The following is a 9968-nucleotide window of genomic DNA, read 5'->3' on the forward strand; positions in this document are numbered from 1 at the left end:
CTGCTTTTCTTAAAGACCCGGATGGTGCAGCAGGTGCCAATGTGATGGAGAGCAAGTGCCACAGCACCGGGCCCTGCTGTCCTCTCAGCAGTGCTGAGCAGATCCTCAGACCCAGCAAACAGTGAGCTGGAGCTTGCTGCACCTCTGTGCAAGTGCCAAAAGGAGATGTGCCTCCTCATCACTGCCTGATTATAAAACCCTAAAGCAGCAAAGGTGAGCACAACTGTGTGCAGGAGAAAGGAGGGAAGAGGCAGTGTGATTTAGCAATAGGATTTTTAAACAAGCAATACTGCATCAGCATTTGAAATCTAATTATTCCGCTTCTGTGATTGTAGGATGTGCTTTTCTCAGAAAGGACCTGGAAACTGTTCTGAGAAGAAAATCCAAAATTAGGCTTTGCACCAAGGCCACAGATTTAAGATCTCCCAGAGTCAGGAACATGCACACAGCATGGCAGTGGGGGCAGTGACGCATCAGAGCTGGTTTCCAAAAGAAGAGTATGTCCAGGCAGCAGCTGTTTGCTGCTGTATCGCTGATGTGCCATGTACAGTTAACCCTTTCTCAAACTGGGCTGCTGGAAAAGGCAATCCGAGTACCACGGAAGTCTTAATCATCTGTGGCAAATAGGTATGGGAAGGTGAAAGAAATCAAAAGATGGGGATTTCATTTACATTAAGTTAGCTTGGAGCAAAGAAAGTGAAGGCATAACTCTACCTTCACACCAGTGTAGCTGCATTAGAGTAACATTGTTTTTTTCCATTAACCGATTAGAATTGTATAGAAATAATATTGTCCTGTCATTATTACTATTGAAAATTAATTAATATATGGGATCAGTTTTCCAACTAACTGCATAAAAGGGTATACTATTTGTTGTAGTAGGACTGCAACTCAGCTATTCAAATTCTCATTTTTCATATTCTCACATTTTATACTTTTTAATGACTGTTTCATTCTTTGATCTGAATAAGCAGCTCAGACCTTGTGCAAATGAATAGTGTATCCAGTAATTGTATATTTCCAATGTATTTTGGGTATAGGAGCTCAAATCAACTGAAATGCAAAGAAGTTTGTTTAAATTAGATTTTTTTTTTAATGGTATCTGCATATACATTACTTAATATTGTAGATTTTAATTTTGATCAGCTCCTGGCCTTTATGTTGTATGTGTTCTCTATAACTCCATCCCTCAATTCATGTGTGCAGCCACAGAAAAAGAACTCCAGACAAACCAAACCCCAATTCTCAGCCAACAGTCACACACCTTAAAAAAAAGAAATTTTTTTTTAAAGGTATGTCTATCAAAAGCAACATTAAGTAAATACCTTCTATACAGACTTTTATATTAAATGGTTAAGTATCTTGAGAAGAAGCCCATGGTGATAGAGATAAATGTATTGGAAGGGTGGTGATGTACATTTTATCCCCTATTTTCTTGCATTAGCAACATGATGGAAATCAGGATTTCCCTGTTCTCCTGAATTTCCTCTTCATAGTGACTAATGCAGAAAAGCCAGTACTCATTCGCTGTTTGTTTTGTTATTGGTTATCTCTTCATTTGTCTCTTAGTGAAAGTAGACAGATGGTATTTGGCCTACGGACAGCCTATAGCTCACAGGACTGGCTTAATAATTTAGAGGAGAGCAGTGGAGTGAAATGGGTGAGACTTTTGTTTAGACAGGGATTCTGTTCCTAGCTCTGTCTGAAGTGACCCTGCACAGCCTTTCTGAGCCTCCTGTATTTTATCTCTGACATGAGTGGACTGATACTTGCTTTCCTCGTAAAGTAGGAAGATGAAGATGTGCTTAGCAATAAACTATCTGAAGTGCCAGTATCATTAGGCATAATCAGGGGAAGAAGTAAAAGCAGGGCTCCTGGGTCTCCTCCAAGCTTTCCCTGGCTAGCGAGGCACTCCAGCAATCCCAGCTGTTTTTCCCGTAAGTGCTGGGGTTTGCCAGTTTTATTCAGTTGTTTTTATAAACAATGGAGGAGGGACAGTTCTGTTCAAGAAACATGCACAGGATGGGTAAGTAAATTCTCTCTGGAAATGGTAAAAAAGCATTTGAAAAGTGAGACCCTTCCTTCTTCAGCAAGTGGATCTCACAACCAGGGCACACCACGTCTCAAATCCTTCTTGCCAAAATCTGGATTCTTCCTACAACCCTAGACACATAACAGGCTTTCTAAAGAATCATAGAATCATTTAGGTTGGAAAAGATCTTTAAAATCGAGTCCAGCCATAAGTTATGCTGTTAAACAGTGTAGTTTTTACTGCCCCTATTTCTAGAAGTAGATGCAGGACAGTGTAAAGGGTGACATGTTTCCTAAAATATGCACACATTTTTTGTATTTAATCTGAAAAAGAACACAGAATTAAACTGAGGCTGACTTATCAGAGTGAATGTCAGAAGGTTGAGGTAGGGGGTTTGTTTTGCTAGCAATTTCAAATCGAAGTCTCCAACTCCATAGTCACCTCTTTTTTGGTATCACAGATGGTATCTTGAAAATTCAGCCTGAACACAATGGGAATGTCAGTATTAAAGATTTTACTATTTCAGGTTTTTCTCAGTTTTGTTTCATCTAAAATATTCATGGAGTTCAGATAAAATCCCGTGGACTCCCATGTATAAACATTTTTCTGCTGTCTACATTTATCCTAAGCTTTAGTGTTCCTTATCAGCTTTAATATATAGAAGAAACTGTGTAAACAAAAAAAAAATAAGTTTTACTTCCACTCACATCAGCTCTTTTTATGAGCTTGCTTTGCATTTCTTCACACTGTGACTATGTCCAGATTTTATGTCCAGATTTTCTCAGTTCCTTTTGTAGGGCAGTTTTCCCTGGTTTGGATGGGTCTTTCATACCAAAAAAGGCAAAAAGAACATAGATTAAAGAGAGTTGAAGGTGTGGTATTTAAACCTCTTTAAATCATATTCATTTGTGGCTGAAAACATTTCAACCTAAGAACTTTTTTAGGGTCTGGGGTAAACAATCACTAAGAAATGAGAAAAATGGAATTTAATCAGAGCAGATTAATTATGCGTATTAATGCAAAAAAAAAGTGTATATTTGTGTTCAATACTCCATGCACAGGAAAACTTAGTTGGGATTTCATGTACTGCATTTGGAGCAAGAGCTAGATTTTGGCTGCTTGAATATCCTCTCCTGCCCTGTTCTTCCATCTCATCATCAACCCAAGACTGTATCTTTGATATTTTGACACCTGCAGGGCCTCAGGTTGAACCCAGCTAATGAGTCCATATATTGTTGTTTATTTCAATAAAAATACCATATTACTTACAAAGAAATTAAGCAATCTCTTCAGCCTCTGAGCGCAACCTCATGGGACAGCCAAAGACAGCTGTAAAGTTCTTCTTTTTAAGAAGTTCTGGTTAATGTCGGCTGAGAAAGCTCTCAGTAAACAAATGAATAATTGATTGCTCAGCTTTCACATAGCTACTGCGTTTCTGGGCTCACATGACTCATTTGTGAACCATTCCTGTCGTCCTAATGCCATAACATTGGAGAAATGATGATTGTTTCTTGGAGGATTCTTCTGTGGACATAGTTGCCAAGACCAAAGCTGTAATGGTTTGTTATTATGACCTTTGTTATTCCATTAGGCTCAATAGCTTTAAAAAAATGATGTGTGCATACTTTAGGAAAGTTTTTACCCTTTACATTGACCTGACATCATAGTTTATGCTACAAAATGTATTAATGACAAAGTAGTGTTTTCATGTCAGGAGGACAAATTTTAACAACTATAATCTACCCTTAGTCATCATAAATACAAATGTATTGGTAAAACAGACCTTGTTAATGCAGCCAAGACAAATGCTAGGCCATATTTTAAATGAATTGAAGCACTAGTCTATACACTCCACGATTTTTTTTTGTAGCTTCAAATACATTATTGTCAAAGCGCTGTTAACATGCGTTTTCCAGGGGGTATTGTAGAACAATAATGGCCCAGCAGATTCAAACAACTTAGGCCATTTTTCCTGATTACTTGAAGATGTGTAAATGTCTTTGAGGGTATGGGAGGGCATAGGGAGCATTCAATTAATATTATTTTGATGGTTTTTTTAATACTTGAAAAATCAGCGAGCATGTCAGTACTTGGAAATTGCCTCGTACAGTAAACAGTTTAATTTGCAATAAATTCTGTACATTATAGTTAACTGAAGTACACCCTACCCAGTACCCACTGCTCACTGCAGTGATGATATAAAGTAGGCCTGCTATTTTCAATTGCTCTAGCACTTCAAGGCCAATATGCTGTCCACAAATGCTTCTTTCTGGCTCTGCTTCCATAAATTAATTAACTATATGCAAAAGGTTTGCTTTCTTCCGTGGCTTACACCCTTTCCTGGACACATGGGTCTCTCAGGGCAGAACGGGACTCTAGAAGACTCTGTGAAGCAGAAAGGCTCCCTGCTTTCTTCCAGCTCCTTTTCATATTTCCTAACTGGCATTTGAAGAGCTCTTGTTATGTGGATAGACCTGCCCTAAGAGCTCCTGAACAAATGTGTAAAAAACTCTTGGTCTTTGTTTTTCCAGTGCTTTTCTGGAGGGTAACCCCCTGTTCTCTGACACCAGCGTGCTACCAACATGACAGAATCTTTCCTTGTGGAGACTCTGCTGTGAGGCTTTCATGCAGGGTTAGGAAATAAAAAATTTTCAAAACTCCTTCATAGACTTACAAGGAAGCAGAATTGGATCAAATCTGGGTATTTGTGTGGACGGTTCAGGCAAAAGGAAGTTTTTTCACACTGCTTGTATTTACAGGAGAAATGCACCAGAAGGTCTCCCTCGCTGTTAACTCCTATTAATATTGGTACTGTAGAAATGTTTCTTTCACTTAAAATTACACTGCAGTAAGGCAAGTTTGCAAATACTTGTCCTATCCAGAATGTAAGCTGAGGAATAAGTATTTACTGCCTCAGAAAGTGATGAAGAATTCTTAATGTCAGGGAACAAGAAGAAACTTAACTCAGCATCTCTCTGCCGGGAGGAAACATCCATTGCATATTATCCCGTGCATATGGATAGGTACATATTTAAAGATTCATCTTTCTGGTTTTAGACCTAAATCCTTGTGGAAAACAATATGTAACTTAGGAATCCTGGATACAAAATTATCATGCTTCTGCTCAGTGCTGTTAAACTGCTGAATTAATCAAGTACAATTGCTTAAGCCCTGGAGGGAAGGATGTAATAAATCTTGGGAGTATTTGTTCTGGTTTATGGCTGGGAGAAACTGCGTAACACTAAATCAGATGTTATAAACATTTGCGATGGCACATTTTCCTTACTCGGGGCACTGTGGTATGAGTCTCGAGAAAATAAAGAGGGTATGTCCTGAAGGCTGGATGCGTTTATTCTTATGTTTTTTGTAGTTGACAGCGTTGCTTCGCAAGGGGTGGGAAAGGACCGACTGCTGAGCGAGCCGCACTTGTATATCGCACACTTTCGGGTAGAGGGCAGTCGGGTACCGCGGACGGTGCAGGGAGCCCAGCTCCGGGCTGAGCCTGCTGCCCTAGCCTGGGGGAAACAGCACTCCCCCCCCCCCCCCCCCCCAAAAAAAACCAAACCAAAACAAAACAACAAACTTCCACTGATCTGGAGAAAAAGAGAGATAGATTCGATAGATTCGTTGTACCTGGACTCTGATGTTCCCCTGGAGTTGGACAATTTACTGATGGTACATGGAGCTGGGAGTAGGAGCTGCACACACATGTGACAACCAGTCAAAAAAATTATCCTGCCCTAAATACGAATCTTCCCGAAGTTTAAATGGAGCTGCCCTGAGTTGTTTTCCTCCTTGCAGTGAGGGACAGTCCCAGCACGCTGTGCTGAGCAGAATGTGCGCTGTTCTCATGCACCGCACGTCCTGCCCTCTGGGACTTCCATCACTGGAAGCAAAGCAAGGAGGCAGATTCTCTTTCCCCAGAAAGGACACGTGCCTGCCAATCCAGTAAAGGGAGCTTTGTCTCCACTTTAGGGGACAATGTCCTGAGACAATTGTGGGATTTTTTTTCTCCTAATTTACAAGTACCTGAACAGGCCAGTTGCACTGTGCTTGTTCACTGCAAGCTTTGCTCTGAACCCTTCAAAGCTGCTTAGGACCTTTGGAAAGTCTAAATTATGTCAGCCTGGGTGAGAAGCCAAAGTGGTACACCTCTTTTTTGAGGGAGGGAAGGGTGAGCTGAAGTTTCTGGTCTGAGCCCTGGAGAAGAGCCAGCCATGCTCCTTGTTTCAGCCAGGGATGGGTGAGGAGCTGCTGCTTCTGGCCCCAGTGCCCTGGCCTTCCTCAGCAAGAGCTGCTTGCTGACATGCTGGGTGAAGCAGGCAGAAGGGCTGTGATTATTTCATGGGTCCAGTAGTCTGTGGCCCTAGACTGCAGACAAGAGCTGATGGTAGTTGGTGCTCCAATGTCTATACCAGAAGTGTGAAGGCCTGAGCTGTTCCTCAGGGAATAAAAAGCCCCTGTGGTACCAGGTCTTCTTCTTACTCAGTTATTTGGGAGTCTCTGGATAATGGGAGGATGCAGCTGCTTAAGTTGCTGAAAAGGGTCTCTTGGGAAATGGCTCCAGAAGCTGCAAGGCAGAATTTGAGCTTTTGTCATTCCACTGGTTTAAAGGAAGGCAAAAGACACAAGGCAAGTAGGCTCTCATGGTAGGGAAGAATGTTGTGATCCTAGTATAAATCAGTGTGTTGTCATAAGTCCAAGTCTGCAGCCAGACTGAAACAAGAAGTGAGCAGCCCTGTTTCCCTCAGGGCTGTTCAAAAACTGTCAGTGCTCTCTGTTGGCTTACTGCTGTTACTTCAAGTGTTTTAGTATTTCATGGCCACATGGTTGGCCAGTATTTGGATGGTGGACTGGGTGGCCAGGGACAAGTGTCTGCTGCCAAGGCCGAGCAGGTATCGTTCACTCATCTCCTTGGACTGTAAAAGCCCACCAGGGACCAGTAGGATCACCTTGCTTGCACCAATACTGAGTCTGGTCCCAGTGCTCCTATGTGTGCTGACCCATGTCACTCGGCTTCTGTGGGCTTCTCAGACCTTCCCAGTAGGAGCTGCACACTCACTGGGTGATGTCTCAACAGAGAAACCGGCCCTGCTTTAAAAATGCAGCTGAAAGCAAACATGATGCAGGATGGAACTGTGTCTAGGGAGGGAGCTGGGGATCTTCTGTTTCACGTTGTGCAGTAGCTGTAGCTGCACAGGGCAGGAGCCACCTGCCACAACAGCCTTGCAGACACCCTGGCCATCCGGCTGCTTCCCAGCTGTTGTTGGAAGTCTGCTGAAGGGCTTTTACCCATCACAGTGAGATTTTCCTTGCTTCCTGTTGGGTTGACGAAAGTTCAACTTGCAAGCAACAGAATATGCTTGAGTAGTGAGGGACCTTCTCCTCTTCAGTAATGGTGGTTGGGTGGGAGGTGCAATGATGAAATGTCTTAGGATTTGCCTGTCACAGCCTCACTCAAATCCAAAAATTCCCAGCTCAGGTTCTGGCAGTGTTGGAGATGTTGCTGCTACTGGTGCACATGGGCACAGCTTCAGCCAGTGCCTCCATTTCTCTGCTCCCCAGCACCTGCCCTCTGGGCTGCCAGGACCACATGTGGTGCCACTGTCCCAACAGCTCAACATCACACTGATTTTGTTTGCAACATCTGCAGAGAGCAGCAAGGCCACACCGTGAAGTATAATAATTATTTATTTGAACAATTTCCTGAGATGCTTTATTTAATTTTATTTTTTGGGAGGGAGGGTGGAAGGGGGGTGTTTTGTTTTGTTTTTCTCTTCTTCCTTTCACAATGTAACTTTAGGTTTTAAGAGGGAAAGGAAAATAAAAAAAAAATAGGGAAAACAGAGAAAACAGATTGGTGGGATCATGTCTTAAGACAAAGGGGCATTCAATGAAATTAGAAGGTGGTAAATTCAAAACAGATAAGAGGAAGTATTTTTATATGTGATAGGTCCCGACTAAGGAGCTTGTCACTGCAGGAGATGATGAAGGACAGCAATGTGGTGGGTATTGAAAGGGGCTGACATTTGGATGGGCAGTGGGAATGCTGAGAATTACCAAAGTCAGAAGAGGGCACATAGTATTAATTGGGTAGAAATACTAAGCTTTTGGGCAGAACATGACCTTTGTTTATTGGAAGCTAGGATCTGAAGTGGGACTGGTTACTTCAGCACTTGGTGGTACTCCAGGATTAGATTTGAACATCCCTGGAACAAACCAGTGATGCGGAGAAGATCATTCAGGGAGCCTGCAGCAGCGCCAAAATATGAGCACAGGTCCTGTGAGTGGCAGCCATGGGGCCATCCTTCCTCTCACAGCCAGGCTCGGGCTTCCAGGGCTGCTCCTCATGTGAACAAGGTGAGCAGGGCTTGGTCACAAACACTCTGGACTTGCCTCTAGTGAGAAATCATAACTGCAAATGTCAGGAAACTTGGGGTTTACTCCTCTGCATCAATGTTGTTATAAAAATAAATCTCTTTAGAGATATTCATAGAAGTTAATGGAAGGCTTGAATAGAGCTTTTTTCCCTCCTACCAACATAATAAAATGTACTGCTTTTTCTCCCAAGTATTTTTATACTAGCAGGCAGTGGCTGCTGCTGGAGGAGAACTGTTCTAATGCTGTAAAATGACTCCAGATGGAGACCCTCTCACTGTTCACTGACTTCAGGCTCAAGCAAAGCTGAAACGTAATGCTTGTCCTGATGGTCACCATCCTTGGCCAGGAAATACAGGAATGTGTTTGGCTCAGGGAACAGCAGTGATCTCCCCTTACGATGTTTGATTTATCAGATGTCTGTTAAAACAATAGTTTCGGAATGATTTTGAGATTTTCTTTCAGAAAAGGAAGAAAATGAAGATGAATTAAACGGGACTGGTGCTCTGGGCTTGACGGGCATAGCAAAGAAATGGGTCCCCACAGATTTGGCGTTAACAGTCATACTGAATGTCTGGATCCAGTGCTCATGACAGATCATTTTCCCATCTGCTTGGGAAAGTCACGGCCGCTCTCTCCCAACAGCTGAGGGAGATGCAGCCAAAGCTTCTTCCTGGCAGGCTGGGCTGGCAAGGGCTGTCGATGCCCACCACAATCAGGACCAAATGCCATCAAAAAAAAAAAAATATAAAACTTGTGTGGCGCCCACTGTGCAGGGGAGGAAAAGAAACCTTTTTCCAGTGTGCAGAGGCACATTACTGCTGTGCTGGCAGTGAGGTGAGGGGCTGAACATACCCAGGGTGAGCTTGGCCCTGCCTGGGACATCTCCACAGAGCATCTCCTGTCCAAATGTGCTGCTGTAGCCAGCACCAGGAGGGTGTCCAGGCTGGAAAAATGACACCACTGTCAGAATATGCAGCAGCAGTGGTGAAATAAGGACTTTATGTGCCTTAGTGCTGAAATTCTTCAGAATTTACCTATCAAGGTCTCAAATCCAAGCAAAGAAATCCTGGCTCTGGTGAACAGATGCTCCCTCTTGTTCCTTCTGGAGAAGACAAAGGAAGTTACCCACTAGCTCATCCAAGCTAAGGCTTATATTACAAAGAGTCTTAACTTCATCCCCCATTTTTGCTCTTGTAGAGAACCCACCCTTTCTCACCTACCAGATATTTTGTGCATATTGCATGTTTTCTTTGGAAATGACTTGCACTAAGCTAATGGGTTTTTTCTCTGTAGTCTGCCAGGTTTTCTGCTCTTTTCTAAGTGACCCACATTTAAACAGCTTGTCCTGGCTGCTGTGCTATTGTTCTGAACGCATGTGCTATCACCACTATTGCTGCTGGACTGTTTGTCTTTTGATTGCATGTGGCTTGAAGATTAAGCCTCAATGAGCCGGCACCATTAGGTTCTCATGAGTTTTCCTCTCCTCCAGCAGCTCAGCCTGGCAGGTGACTTTGGCATTGTTTTGCTGTGTGGGGCTACGTACGCACGTAGGAAG

The 9968-nt window shown here is 42.9% G+C and overlaps 1 long non-coding RNA gene across 1 annotated transcript; it reads left to right on the forward strand.

The window, feature by feature from the left end:
* The first annotated feature begins 223 nt into the window (after positions 1-223).
* On the forward strand, positions 224-5615 carry LOC127469380 (uncharacterized). The gene is made up of 2 exons (XR_007903964.1): positions 224-627; positions 4564-5615. It is a non-coding gene; the product is annotated as an uncharacterized LOC127469380 (long non-coding RNA).
* Positions 5616-9968: the final 4353 nt, after the last annotated feature.

This window comes from Manacus candei, unplaced genomic scaffold, assembly GCF_025592945.1.
Source record: "Manacus candei isolate 608988 ecotype Guabito, Panama unplaced genomic scaffold, ASM2559294v1 h1tg000017l, whole genome shotgun sequence".
In the NCBI taxonomy this organism is placed as follows: domain Eukaryota; kingdom Metazoa; phylum Chordata; class Aves; order Passeriformes; family Pipridae; genus Manacus; species Manacus candei.